The 16,230-nt window shown below is 34.7% G+C and overlaps 1 protein-coding gene across 2 annotated transcripts in view; it reads right to left on the bottom strand.

Moving 5' to 3' along the window:
• The window catches only part of LOC150098861 (cysteine sulfinic acid decarboxylase-like), a 131,686-nt gene that overhangs the window by 70,588 nt on the left and 44,868 nt on the right, over positions 1-16,230 (bottom strand). The window lies entirely within an intron of this gene.

The raw sequence follows: 16,230 nt of genomic DNA, 5'->3' as shown, positions 1-16,230 counted from the left end.
TAGTAATGGAAATTCTAATCCTGAAAACTCCCATTTAGACTGAACTTAGGTTGTTCTGCCCCAAGTTTCCTTTCTACAATTTTTCCCAGCCTTTTCTCAAGTACGCTTGCAAAAATCTTATCCGGAACACTCAATAGGGAAATGTTTTTCCCTATTGAGTGTTCAGTTTTTATTTCCCTTTTATGGTACAATGAGAGCTCTACTCCGCTCAACTGGAATACGACCCTTTGATCAGACCTTCTGAATTAGGCAGTTTAGCTATTGTTAAACTTTTATATCTCCATATTTGAGCATTTTGAATATCATATAATTTGCGCATTTCAGGTTTTTAATTAATTTTTCTACCTCAAGTATATATATATATATATATGTATATGTATATGTAAATAAGTTTTTTTTACCTTGGGAATAATGTATATTAGGGTTACCAAGTAATTTTATAAACTTGGTTATTTTACTTCTAAGTAAGCAAACAGTTAAGTTTGCGCTTGAACGTAGTTCAAGTCTAAAGGTAGTGCAACACCAGGGCAACTCATTGTAAAGGTGGGTAAAGCTCTGATCACTATTCTTAGTATTTTAATAATGAGCTTTACCCACCTTTACAATGAGTTTCCCTGGTGTTGCACCACCTTTAGACTTGAACTACGTTCAGGCGCAAACTTAACTGTTTGCTTACTTGGGATTAGGAGTAAAATAACCAAGTTTATAAAATTACTTGGTAACCCTAATATATATATATATATATATATATATATAATGTGGGATATATATATAAATTAAGTGGGAGATGAATTTCATCGCCTGGTGTGAGACCACCGAGTTGCTTATTGGAGGCCTGAAGTGGCTTGAAAAAGTTCCATGTTTGGTCTATCGGACAGGGTTTCATTATTATGTGAAAAATACCAAAAAAGTATAAAAAAATAGAATACAAAATCCTTAACCCACTCACGGTACTAATGTACTATAAGCTTACAACCTTTTGTGAATGGGAATCACATAAAAAATGTCATCTTTATCATCTCGGATTACAATCTCTTTTCTTAATAACCTCCAGAACATTTTGCCACTTTCCTTATATTTAGCTTCTGTATTCTTTCCGAAGCGTTCTCATAACTTTTGTTTAGCCACTTTTACATTGATTCGCTTTCTTGCAATTTTTTTCCGTATTATTTCAGAGCGCATGTTTGTATATTTGAGTCTACAGTTCACCTCTGAAAGTTGCTAGACATTAATTCTTTTTAAAACTTTCTTACGCACTCTTCTTTCCATTGTGAAATTCAATTTTATCCTACTCAAGACTAAATAGCGATCAATTCGTACTTCCGCTATATACTTTTGTGTCCTGAACCATCGTGAAGATATCACTTTCAACAATAACACAGTCAATGAGACTTTTCTTATTTCTTGAGTATTCTTTCCATGTGAATTCGTGCACAAATTCACATGGAAAGAATGTTGGAACATAGTATTGCTAATGATCACTCCTTGTCCTGAATCGAATTATAGCAGTTACTTATAATTATTGTTGGCTTTGCTCTTTTTTTCCAAATTTTCCCAAAACATTTCTGCATGGCCTGGAATTCATTTTCTATTCTGCTGTTTTAATTTCCAACAAGGGCCAATTTTTTTCTTTATGTCAGCTATTCCTTAACAGGCCATGTGGAAGTTTACTCCCGGTTATCTAGTTTGTGGAAGTTTCTCCCACTAGTGGAAAACTTCCACTTCTCCAAGCTAGATAACTGTTCTCCCAGTTATCTAGCTTGTGTGTATGTGTGTGTGTAAGAGCATGCTGAAATGTTTTTTTTTTCTTTTACAAACCTACATAGCGTGTAAATTAAACTGCACTCATTTATCATTAGATTTTTCCCGAACTGGTGTGGTTTCACATTTCGACTAGACTTTGACTAGTGAAAGCAGCCTAGCACGGAAACAATGTCCGTACAAATGCAGTGATGAAGTTTCTAAAGCAAACATTCCCCTGATCGACCTTCAACTTAGCCTGAGGGCAAAAGATCTGTTGAATACCATCACAAAAGTTTGCCAGTACAAACAAGTTCAAAGACCGCACCCTCTGCTGGCAAAGCATGTTCGCTACTTTGGAGAACGCAGAATGGTGTAGTGTATTCCGAATTTCAAAATTAAATCTAAGATAATCCATAAAGTTAGTCGACAAATGAAGGTACTGATTCAAAAAAATCCATCTTGACATGTAACAGCTTTTCTTGCAACATGACAATGCCCCGCCTCAAACAAGTGAACGAATGGCCGAAGGAATTCTTTCAGGTAAAAGATAGTACCAGGCAGACTTTGGTACTTGCTGACTTTCATTTCTTCTCGAAAAAAAAACCAAAGCAATATTTGACAGGATAATGAAGTCACGATAGTAGAAATATGTGATTTCGTTATCAAGACGGCGAGTTCTATCACATTGATACTTGAAACTATCTGAACCGTAGCGGAAGTGTGCAAATGCCGATGTGATTAAGTTAAAGAAAAACTGTGATATGCGAGAATAAAATCCAAGAAAAGTATCGATTTTTGTGTCAAAGAAATATTTTCTTTAATGGTAGTGTGAAAAATAATAATAAGAGGCATTACTTTTTCATGATGTCCTCGTATAAGTTTTTTTTTAGGATTTTATTTTATTTTTTATTTGTGAAGAATGTTCACTAGTGACAATAAGTGAAGAAATGAGTGCGGATATAATGACAAAAAAAAAAGTGTTTCTTCATAATATCATTCTTGTGTAATGAGACTTCATTATCAATATAACTGAACCTGGGGTCGCTTTTAGCATATGAAAAGTGGACATAATTTTCTTTTGGCTAATTTTGAAATTAAAATAGCACCCATTGAACTAGATGCTACTATTTCAATGGCTGCATCAAGTATCTATTGAACCACATGGATATGAGAATTAGAATCTCCGATAATTGTTTTATATGCAGTTATATGAAATTACTGTTCATACGTGAATTTTCGATGGTCGATATTTCGCGAGAATTATCGTGATGAGTACGACCAAGTTACGCTATTCTATTCAAACACCTCTATCCAGTATTTTTAGTGTTCTAATCACCATAGGGTGTAGTCCTTATAGTATGAGTGAAGAAAGAAATAACACTGAAATACTTTGTTAACATTTGAAAACATTTTACTTACTGTGATTTTTTTTATCAAGGCTAATCTTGTATAAATTAAGCAAATTTTCCAATGATCGCGATGGTTCTAAGCAAATCAATAACACACATGGACAAATGTTGATACGGATAATTTATTTATTTTATTTATTCGTATGGAGTTTCCTCCCTTTTTCTCTCCCGTCCCTACTGGGGAGAGTTGAGCCGCCTCATGGGGGGTTAAGTATTTACGACTGTAGATCCGTGAGTGTGTGTTCACAGGGCCGGTTTGCCTGCTTGCGGGGAAAACCCTACTGCCTGCGCCCAAGACCGGCTAACTTGGCTATGGCTGAGGAAGATCCTCAAATTCCTCACGTCTTCAACGGGAATCGAACCTGGGACACTCCTTCCCCAGTCATATGGCTGCGAAGCGCACAGCCACTAGGCTAACCGCGCGGACGATACGGATAATAATAGAATGGATTTCACCGCGTATAATAAGCACTTGTTCCTTCTTTGAAATCAAAATCCACACAGTCCTTTCCTTATTCAATCAATTTTAATTCAATATCAACGTATCTAATGATATTGAAAGATATAAACTTAAAGCCCATATAAAATTCAGATGATTATGATTCACACAACTGTAATTGTAATTTGTTAACTTAGTATGCAAAGTAGTTTAGATCAGTTTTATGTTTCTTAATTACATATATTCTCAAATTAGAAAAAAAAAACTTTCACTGGATCCAAATGAACCTCGATGCATGCGTTTGGCAAACCTGTAGCAACAATAAATACCCATGGCTAAAATTCCATAATGAGTTTTTTATGTAAATTGTACTTATGACGTAAGTTGCAAAATTATCGTACATTAGTATCGTAGTAGGTGAACTAAAATTAGCCACTTCAGACCTCCAATAAGCAGGTAGTCGGGGTGGTGCGTGCGATAAATTTATCTATTACCTATACTTTCCCAAACATCCATGCTACGGTCAAATTCAAACCCACTATGTTGGTTGGAGAGTGTAAACGCTATTCCACTTGAGCACCAAGGCCTCACTTTCTATGATTTGTATCCTGTGTTACTCATGATCGTCCAAATCATCCATCGAATTTAATTCACAGATGAAATCCTTCTTAATGGTTGTGTTATGCCAATAAACTGAATATGAAAGCGTGGACCTCGCGAAGCCCTCGTACATGCCAAAAAAAAGTAACTGTCCATCCAAATATACGTTTTGTTATTATTGGGTGCGCATAATATAAGGGTGAACTCACTGAACCTAGCCTTCTTGATAGCATGATTTCTGTCTAGCAACTATTTATCACTATCGAAAACTCCAACCCGATTATTTCATTTTTTTTTTTTTTCAATAATTTCAAGAATAAATCTCAAGACAGTGAAAGTTTCCAAACAAATTGTTAGATTTATTTCTTCTGTATTTGAGTATTCGTCTGATATTAACTCGGCATCCGAATCAGTTCAGATATAGATAATCCTCTCTGCTCTGCTTACGCAATATTAATGCTGATGAGAAGCACTGGAAGACTGGAACATCTTCATATTCAACTCCGACAACCAAGAATAGCAAATAAATTCTTTCAGATGTTTTACGTTGCTATTGAAATTAGAATTTCACAACAACGAATTTCAAAATAGTAGGCTGTTATAGTTGTATCTATCGTTACAGGGTATTTATTTATTATTGTTGTAATTATTTTTACATAATTTTAAAAATTTTACAAATGCTATAAAAGACTATATTTCCACTTCTTAAGAAGTTCTAATACGAATGATTTTTTTTTAATTGTCTCAGGAACTGCAGCTTTTGTTTTCGGCATAAAGATTGCACTGAAGCTAAACAAGCATCCATTTGGCCAACTAGGCTGGCCGAGCGAAAATGATCAGAGAATCACAGGAATAAATATGGAAATGGCCAGAGAATCAAAGAAAATGCAATCCTCAATGGCATTCTTTGTGTAGTGATATTATTCATGTATCAGGGCAATTGAACTTAAAGCCGTTTTAGCGTATATGCCTTTCGCAGTTTATTTACTATGATACGTACTATATCTTGTCCCATACCCTGTCTTGGCTACAGCCCAAGACAGGAGATTGTGGAGGAGACTCACTACAAACAGCGACCCTACTTAAGTGATAAAAGCTGCAGAAGAAGACGAAGAATACGTACCATATCGTTTTGAATTTCGAATCAAATCGAATCGTTTATTCATTAAAAAATACCAAATTTAAACCAAAATTAATATCATGAAACAGATTTTAGGAACAGTCCTAAATATTAAATTTCGGTTATTTTATTCAGTGCAGTTATTACTTTGTAATATTTGCAAACGTTTTGTCTAATTTTTCTCTGCATATGGAGCGATTTAAGCGCCGAAAGTGATATGTGTGGGTTCGCAAATTTTGTATCGATCATAACAATTAAATATCACATTTTTATTAAAATCCATCCAGCTAGAGAGGAGTTATTAAATGCGTACGGACAGACAGATGAACAAAACGAATCTAACTCTCCAGTATGTAGAGTTGTGATGAAACTGACCTGCTACCTAAAACATTCGCAAACACCCATGCACATGGGATGCGAAGCCGCAGGCCACTGGTTGGAAAGTGAGTACGATATCCTCTCAGCCAACCAGGCCCAGACCGGTTGTTTTTAGACAACTGTCTTTATTCGGGATGTTTATCACTTTTTAACCGGTTTGATGAAATTTGATATGAGATCCTTACTAATAAGATATGACCCTAAAATTTAATTTGATTCGGAATGGGCAATTTCATGTCCCACTTTACGGAATGCAGCCCATTTATGAAAACAGCTCTCAGTTACTGACTGTATATTTCCAAGTTTCTTTTAACAGTTCTGTTAGCATAACTGTTACTATGAGGACAAGCAGTATGGGCCAAACTTGCAATTAACATCTATCAATAAATTTTCGCTTTCTTTTATTGCAGAATTGCATACTGCCTTTTAGAATGTATATAGTTTTATGTAAATGCTAAGGTTGCTATTTAGGAATTCTGTGATTAACACAGAATTCGCACTTATTCAACTCAACTCGCATGAATTTTTATTGGAAATAAAATCTGCAGTTTTTCACTTAATGATGCCATGATTTTCTAAACGGTACATTCCCAATAAGTTTCAAGTAAATTTCTTTGAAGCAGTTGACTTATTAAAGCCGAATACTATCTAATGAAAACATTAAAATATGCACCGTGGTCACAGGGACAAACAAGACCAACTAAGAACTCTCCGGATGGATAACTAAATGAGAATGCATAAAAACAGCTTAAATTAATTTCAAGACCTGAATAGATTAGCGCTTCTGGTTCTCCAACCAAGATGGTCGCGGGTTCGATATTTGTGTTATTGGTGTTTTATGAATCTCTCTAGGTGGTAAATGAATTTCATCACCCGATGTGAGATTACCAGCATGCTTATTGGAAGCCTAAAGTTTAACTAGGAACAGGGTTTCCAGATTATTTAACTCTTAGCTGACCACGGTACTATTTAATGTACTTTTAATGTAAATCCCATGAGCAGGATTCACATTAAAAAATGAATAAATAAATCACTTTATCAAAAGTAATATAACTAACTTAATTTCACGATGGGTGTCAAAATAGCCCCATTAAATTAGTTTTCTGATTTTCAAGTACTAGAAAAATCGAACAGTCATAATCTTTTGTTTTTTAGTTAAATACATAATAAGAATTTTTTCTTCTTGCTTTATTAACCATCATGTTTTACCTTCTTGGAATTTAATAATTATGTGTTCATCATTATACACTGCTTAGAAAGAAGTCAACGGATACCATAGTGCGAGGAACGAACATCCATGAGGCTCACCTTAATAAGATGTAGACCCTACTTTCGCTGCGATGATTGCAGCAATCCTACGGAGCATACTTTCCACAAGTGTGCGATAGCGATCAATGGGAAATTTGGACCATTCTTTCTGTAGGAATGTAATGAAGTCCTGGATTATTGTGGGGCGGACGTCCCTCACCCAACGCTCTAGTTCATCCTACATATATTCAATAGGGTTGAGATCGGGGCTCTGTGGAGACCAGTCAAGTGTGGTGACGTTCATGCCCACAAACTACGCAGTTACAGTAGCAGCCTTATGACACAGTGCATTGTCTTGCTCAAAGAGACAATGATCAGTTCTATATAAACACCAGAAAGTAGGAAGCACTGCGTTGTCTGGAATGTTCAGATACCTCTCGGAGTTTAATGTTCGTGGCACCACAAAAAGAGGTCGAGTCCAAATAAAGAAAATCAGGACGATACCATCACATCGCCACCTGCGAATTTCATAGTTAGGGTTATGCACTCGGGTAACAGAGACGTTCACCGGGCAGCCGCCATGCAACATTCATCCATCCATCTGCTACTTGATTCGCTCCATAACACAGTTTTCCCAGCTTCCACGTCCCACTGTACACGTTCTTCGCGCCATTGAAGACGAAGCTGCATGTTGGTTCAGGTAATGTGGGGCTTGCATATTGCGGTCCTACCATGGAAACCCATGTTGTGAGCATCGGTTGTGAATGTTTTCGTGTAGATTCTTGTTCCAGTCAATGCCCGGAACTCCGCATTCAACGTGTCGACCGACGAATGGTGGTTTTTACATATTACCCTTCTTAGCACACTACGGTCACGTTCGGCGAGTCGTCCACTGCGGGTAGCACTTGCAGTTGACTCCCTGCACTTCCACCTCAGTATGGTATCACTGATTATTGAACTGGGAATTGCCCAATTTGTCAACAATTTGTCGAATAGATAGGCCTGCGACATGGCACCCTATCACAACGCCTCTTTCAAACCACGCCAGTTCTCTTCACGCAGCCATTTCACCCAGACGCAGTTGCATTGAATTGGGAGCATCATATTCCTCCAATTTATACCGGATTGACTCGTTACATGGCAGAACGCTTGTACATGGGGATATCCGTTAATTTCTTTCAAAGCAGAGTACAACAGCCGCTAGTCAATATTACATAACTTAATGCTTATAAAAAAGTATCTAAAAGCAAATATAAATATAATATAATAATTTATTGACTGGAATTTCACCACGCACTGAAAATCATGAAGCATTATTATATTTCTTCAATAAATAATATAATTATTCATCAGAACGCTAATCACTGATATAGACCTTTTGATCTGATGTCATTCTAATAAGTTATTGTTCTTTTTTACTTGTTTCAAAACTTTCCTTTTGGTTTATACGAGGTCTGTTAAAAATATTGAGGAGAAATATTATTATAACTTGACACGCTATCGTATTGTTTTGTAAGCAGATAAACATACAGTAACACGATGCAAGCCCGAAGTCATTGAGTCACTACAGTCACCCGCAGTGCTTGGACGAATGACTCGAGTTTTTTGTGTCCCGTGACATGTTAGGAATTAATTAATGAAATGAAATACTTAAACCGGCTTTCGGCGATAATGTCTTTATCCGCTCAAAGACATTCGAGCGGTTCAAAAGGTTTAAAGATTGTCGAAATTCGGATGAAGATGACCCTCGCTTTGAACAATAACGACACCCCGCATCCGCTATTTGGTGGCTCGTGTTCGCGAAAAGGTCATCAACAATCGCGAATTACTGTCCAAGCACTAGCCTGTGAAACAGGAATCATTTGCAATCCTGCTTCCAAAGCTTCCAAATTCTGATGGAAGATTTTGGAAATGAGAAGGATTGCTGCAAAGTTTGTGTCGACACTTCTTAGTCAGGACCGGGAGTTTCTGGCTGAACAGAACATCACAGTCGTACCTCACCCATCCCATTCACTAGATTTGGTCCCTGTGATTTCTTTTTATTAACTAAGCTAAAATCTGTAGTCAAAGAACGAAGGTTTTAAGACGTAAATTAAATAAACAGAATGCGACTGAGTAACTCAAAACCACTCATTTAAAACAGTTCCAGAGATGCTTCCATAAACTGGAAAAACGTATTTTAAATAAATTATGTCTGGAACGTTTTTGAACGGACACCTCGTATTTAATATTTGTTTAAAAATTTATATCGAATATCGTTCATTTTTCGTGTTCTATGTAGTTCTGTTTATTTTTATTCATTTCTTTTATTACTTTTTTACGTTACTTGTTTTCACTTTTAATTATTTTGTTATATTTCCATTTCTTTTATGACTTGAATAATGTATATTTTTGTATTTTGCACTCCTCACAAATTTCATTTCACTTCGTTTATTTCTTTTTTCTTTTCTACTAAATTAGGATTAAAAGCATTTATAAAGCCTTATAACTATATAATATTTCCCAGAATCCACTGTAATAATTAAACGCATTATCTATTCTATCATTTTATTATTAATGACTAGTTTACTAGTCATTAATAATAAAAGGAGACTGTCCACAAAATGCCATTCCTTTTTTTTCCCAAAATGTTATTTTCATTTCATGTTATTTTAATGTGTAGTTTGAATTATATACTGCTCTTTGTAAGTTATTTTCCGTATTTGACATTATCGTCTGATCATATGCAAAGAATAATGAATTTAATTTCTTATTGGCGATAGTTCTTTTTTATTTATGATTATTAATACATCTAATTTGATTAAATTGCTGTTTTCAGTGGAATTTATTACCCAACTTTTACTCTCCTATTTCAAGCGAACAATGAAATACTTAAATGAAATATTAAATATATGGTGCAATATGACATATAGCTGCTGTTTCTATCACCTTTTAAATTCAATAAGAATTTCATTTATTCAAATTATTTCTAACAAGCAGGACATAATAATGACTTCGCTGTATCGTCAATAATCTATAGTTAATCGATTCCTTGATACAGATTTTTGTCAAGAACAACGCCTGTAGATCTAAGATCATTGCTAACGTTGACAACTGCTATCTCGCTTAATGTCGTTTGAAGAACTTGAAAAACATATCAGGTTTGTTCTCTAGAACAAAAGTATTTTGTTCATATCGGAAGCGTATTACACTGATTACTTATACTCATATTCAAGTGATTCAAAAGATGCGGATTGTAAAACTGTTTCGTGCATCATGCACTGCAAAAATCCATTAGACATGCAATTACTTATATGAACAGTTTTCTTCCATCAGTAAGAGAGCAGCCCAACAATCTTAATAAAAAGCGCAGACGAAACGCTTACAGCAAAATTTTAAGCATAATCATCACTTTAAATTAACTTCCAAAGTTAGCATTACTTTTTCAGTGATATATTCGGCATTGAGGAGGAGCTTTGAATACTATATGTGCTCTCCTTATACCCTCCAACGCTCAAAAAATAGTATTATTAGTTTTTATGGCAGACACTTGAGCAATAAAATTACCTATATTCAGATCTCCTTATCTATTTTCGTGATACAGAAGCATCTAGAAAATAGATTTTGAATATCTTCAACTTACAAAATATTTAAATTAACAGAATTGTTTATTTTTATTTTTATATTTTATTTTTGCATTTTCAGTGACATTGTAAATAAACTTTAACAAGATAAACATACCTAATATGGGCAAGCAGACGAACGTTTAAGCTATTTTGATATTAATGACATTTCAATTACATTTAGTGAACTTAATCACAACGCAGTTTTAAATGACGTGCGTGTATGCATCTTAAAATGATTTACAAAATACTTTTGCAACTATATTTCATATTTTAATAATTTAATATTTTACTGACCTTTTTACTTTTTTTTTGCTTTGGTTAGCGAAGTAGTTAACGTACTATTTTCCAGCCAACAAGGAGATTCAAATGAAATTCATCTCCCTACAAAACGTCCATGCCCACGGCGTGGACGTTTTGTAGGGAGATGAATTTCATTCATCGCCCGGTGTGAGAACATTTCCCGGCTTGTTAGAGACTTTAAGTGGCTTGAAAAAGTTCCGTGTTTGGTCTCAAGAGGTAGGATTTCCTAAAAGAGTCCACCAAATCGGAAATGAAAAAATACATAGGGCCAAACATTTCCATAAAACTGTTAAACTTTTCTTTGTTAACATGCAAGTTAAGTGATAAACTTGGTAAACAAAGACGGTAAATTTATCTTTCTTTATAAAAGCATAAATTGCATAAAAGTTTCGTTCAAGCGTAAGAAAAATATTATTATCTAACAGAATCAAAACTAAAGTTCATAACAATATTCAATTTTCATACTTGGTTGACTCTATACTAACTCTGCATATCAAACATGGGGACTGGAGACTTGTTTAAGACAATATTCATCAATAATTAATACATTATTTCTAGACTATTTTTGAAATGTTAAAAGTTTCGAAAATGGCCTACGGAGAATATAACTTTCGGCATGAATGGCTATAGCCAACGTTAGTGCAGCTATTTATTCTGAAACATTCTTTTTATATCCGAAATTTGATACCTTGTCTATATTTCAATTATTTGTCTAATTTATTTTATTTTTATTTTATAGAGACCAGAGGTCGAATTCTTGTCCTAAAATAACCACCAATTCCATGTGACTAAAGAATAATATGCGATGAAAACGAATGGTGGACTTATAAATAATAATAATAATAATAATAATAATAATAATAATAATAATAATAATAATAATAATAATAATAATAATAATAATAATAATAATAATAATAATCAATGTATATAACGTCTTTTACTGAAGTTGATTGAATTTACCGCCCGTAAACTCGGGTTTTACATCGCGTAAACATGCAAACCGGTTAGAATAATACGCAGTTTAACAATAACACCGGCATCACAGATTTAATTTCGGTTGTAGTTTCAAACAACAACTGAAGCTGATATTTAATCGACGTTATGAATCCAGGTCTAACAGAAAATAACTAAGCTACATTTTTTTTTCAATAAAATTCCAATAAAAAAAAGACAGAAATACCGAAGAATAATAAAGAAACATTACAATCGGTACTTCGCATAGTATAAAGTTTGGACATTTGTTTGCAAATGACGAATACCCATAAAATACCATTGCTATGGGTTTCTCGTAAACAGTTCCATACATAAACACAGCGCTAAAGAATAACCTAGTGTAAATCATCGCAAAAAATTTCATCTCATGAAACGGGATAAATTTCTCTTCTCTACAAACGTAACTCGATCAAGCTTCTACAAAATAAAGAAGCAACTCGATCAAGCCTGATCTTATGATTAAACAAGATTGTCATTGTACGTCTTACATTTAAGACGAATTATCAGAAGAGTATAATATAATACAATCTTGTTCAAAAGATGTCACGATATGTCCGCGTCAGTTGCTTGTTCCTAACTGCACGAAATGAAACTTGAAAATGAGAAAGATATTCCCAGTCTGTAATCCCAAAATGCTGTTGTGAATATTTGTCACTAGAATAGGCAGTTACAGGTAATGTCAATCTGTGCGTCGTACATTTACTGTCATATGATCTCATTTTTGTAACTTGCTCGGTCTTCAACGACATGAGTTTTGTGCAACACTTGCTATTAGTATCGTATGCTAAAAACTGCGATACACCAGAATGACTTGATTTACCTTTAGAAGAGCTTCAAGGAATAACTTACCGTTATACAGTTCTTTAGGAAAACGCCGGCTCTCTTCCACGCTGCTCACCGCGCGTGCATCGTTTCGACTGAATGCTGCTATGGTATTCTGACTATTTTGGGGTTAGCCTGAGTGCTATTGGTGCGACTGCTCGGTGTTACACGAAGTCGAGGAGGATGAATGGATTTTCTCGATCGAACGGCATCCGCACTTCAGCTGCATTCTTTATATGCAACTTTTACCCCCTGTTTAACTAAGAATAGGGGCTCCGAAATGGGAAGGGAGGATAAATCAAAAGGGATCCCTTTGAAAAAAGCTTGATCCTGCTAACTTATGAAATTCCAATGCTTGCTCAAGTTATCGATCGTATCAATAATAATAAACGATTTACATATAAACTCGTGTATTTAAAGGATGGTTTGAAAACTCATGAAATCAAACATAATCGCAAAAGTTCTTTCTTTCCCCCCCCCCCTTTGGTAAGTTTTTATGAATAATTCATACCACGGCAAAAATGTTGTGCTAATGATCGATTAATGCAATATAGCATCGTGGAGTTTCTCAGATTTCTGAATGGTTAAAGAAAAACAAAGAAATAAGATATGCTTTTGCATACTGTTCGAATATTAAGAAAAAAAAAAGCATATGTATATATGCATACACATATAATAGAGCAATGTATTGTTGGTGAATCATATGCCCTGAGTTTTATCATGGAGGCTCAATCATTTTACCAACATAGCTTAGAACGAGAAATCGACATCCAATATGCATTCAAAAAAGAAGAAAATTCAAAGTATTAAGATCCTTCCTTGATGATGTCAATCCATAGACGGAATATATAGAGTAAAACTTAAAATTAAACAGATAATATCTGAAATCTGGAAAACTGAATATATTATTCACAACAGTACATGATTTCACTCTCCTTGCAATTTCGAAGAATGTCAAAAAACAGAAATAATACACAGTAAAGACCAGCAAATGATTTATTACCAAGACGCCAGAAGTGTCACAACTTACTCTTTTATGCTATCATTATGATTCTACCAAAATCAAATAGAAAATGCCTTCAAGTTTAAGCCATCATCGTTGGAAAGAAAGAAAAATTATATCTAACAAAAAAAAAAAAGAAAAATCGCACAAAGTAAGCACATCGAATATAATGAATATCATCACCTCAAAAGATTTTTCAATTCGATTTCAGTTGTTCTTTGTTTCTTAGAGGGAAGTTATGTTTGGATTGAACTACTTTAAAATGCTTCACTGAAAGAAGTTGACACACGCAGTGTTTAATGACTTGTTATCCGATAGAATGTGATCTTTCATGCGAAAAAGAAAAAAGGCAGTTAATATACACTATAATCTGTTTTTTTGCGTGGACAAAATATTTTCCAAAATGAGCGTTAGAAATGCCTACAGGATGCAGATTTGATCTGCAAGAACATCCTCCCTAGCGCCATTCAAACTACTGATTAGATCATTAAAAGGAAATATCAACTCTTCACTAAACAATATGCCATGACATTGTTAGAATTCTTGGAATTTCTAGCTCATGGTGTCTGCATCATCGGTGTGTCTTCTTGAACAGGTTGAACTTGGATGGATTTCAACAATGTTCTTTCGACACCCGAATCTTACTTCCTATATTAACATTTTATGAACAAGTTTTCCTCAAAACGTATACAAATTAATTATATTTGAGCTGAAGTTGCCAACTATGTGAATAACAACTACGTATTATTACAGACTACAGGGCAATCTAGCCTTTTGAAGCAGCTTTGCAGAACCGTAAATAAAAGACAATATTTTTATAACGTTTACGATAAATTATGCTAATATCAAACATTTAGATTCCGAAATATCTTGTTTTGATAAATAAAAGAAATAAAGGAATTGATTTTCGAAATGATGATTGTCAATGGTTAAACATACAGTCAGTATCATTGGCTATCTAGATGCTAGTGGATCATTGTATTTATTCGACAACTGAAAACTTCCTTCCAATCTTGAAATTCTGGACAGCTCGTGAAATAATCGAAAAGCGCTTTTTTTTAATGGAGAAAATTAAAAGAATAGATGTTAAGAGTTACCGTAATTATTTTTTAAAAAATTAATACCAGTTAAATATTAAACATGTATAAAAGTTGAAAACCATAGTTCATTACAGTAACTCTTCTGGAGTCAAAGACTTACGCTTCTTCCAAAATATGACCCCCTCCCCAGTTCTTATCCATTTCTTTGGTTCTACCATCTGAAAAAAACACTCTCGTATCTATCCGGTAAATACCTCTCAACATCTTAAACATCTGAATCATATTATTCCTTCGTCTTCTATCTGCACAACTCTGCAGATTACATGCCTTCAATCCTGATAGCTAACGTTCTGCAGTCCTGAAATTTCAACCATCTCTGCACCTCTCCAAAGGTTTTTTTATCCCCCAAGATTTGAGCAACATCGTGGATAATATGGCTTGATCGTGGCCCAATGGAACCATTTTCATTTTTCCACTGCAGAATAATGTTCATCATGATATCGCAGCATTACCTGAGTTTTCTTTATAACATTCGCAAAATGATAGCTGAATTTCAAATTTCGCTCCTCTATATATCCAAAGATCCCGTACTTCCTCCACTTCTTCCAGTACACTTTTACATATGCAGTATTCAATCCCTGGTCTCCAGCACCCAAGGTTCGAAAACTTAGCGACGCTAAAATCCCTATTCAATTGTTCCCCTTTCCAGCTTATGCAGATTACATCAAGACTTTCTCCAGCTTTCTCCATCTACAAAGAACTGAATATTTCAATGACAATATTGAAATAAAGGTTGAACAGTAATGGTTCTACTATAGAGCCCTGTAGAACTTCACTGGTAACTTTCCTTCCCCTGGAATTGCTCCCCTATAAACATCCATCTGATATTTATGACAGCCACCTGCTAATCCACTCCAACTAAATACCTAAAGAAATACGTTGCAACTTAAATATCAGTTTGCCATGTCGCAACCAGTCAGATGCTTTCGGGAAAAAATAAAACAAATACAGCGTATACATTTCTCTCATCAACAACTCTTTTTTATTTTATTATAAAAAGCAACCTGATTACTGAAACAAGACCACTTGAACAAATCTGTGCTGACTTTCACAGATAATATTACCTTCATATGCCTAAGTCTGCTTACCGGCTCTTACCAATTTATCGAAATCTTAACAAGAGAAGTAATGCAAACTAGTCTATAGTTTGTTGCCTCCATTCTTCCATCATCCTCAGGCAATGGCACTCCGTCCACTCTCTCGCAAAAGTTTTCCAGTTGCAAAACTCTCATTAAACAGTCAATGACACTGTTTGTTCTTTAGCACATGCCTTTAAAACCAATGACAAAATCTTATGCACTTCCATCACCTTGCTGACATTCAGACTACATAGTAATATAAATACATCACTTAACGCAGTTCAAATCCTTCAATCCTCTGATTTCCTGTTTGGAATAAACCTTGTTTTTCCAGAGGTAAAATACTCTAATGCGAAATAATATTTTTTTTGTTATGCAACACGCGATG

Source organism: Typopeltis vanoorti, chromosome 15, assembly GCF_054136105.1.
Source record: "Typopeltis vanoorti isolate ZY-2024b chromosome 15, IOZ_Tvanoo_1.0, whole genome shotgun sequence".
Classification (NCBI taxonomy): domain Eukaryota; kingdom Metazoa; phylum Arthropoda; class Arachnida; order Uropygi; family Thelyphonidae; genus Typopeltis; species Typopeltis vanoorti.
This window is presented reverse-complemented; position numbering and strand designations above follow the sequence as displayed.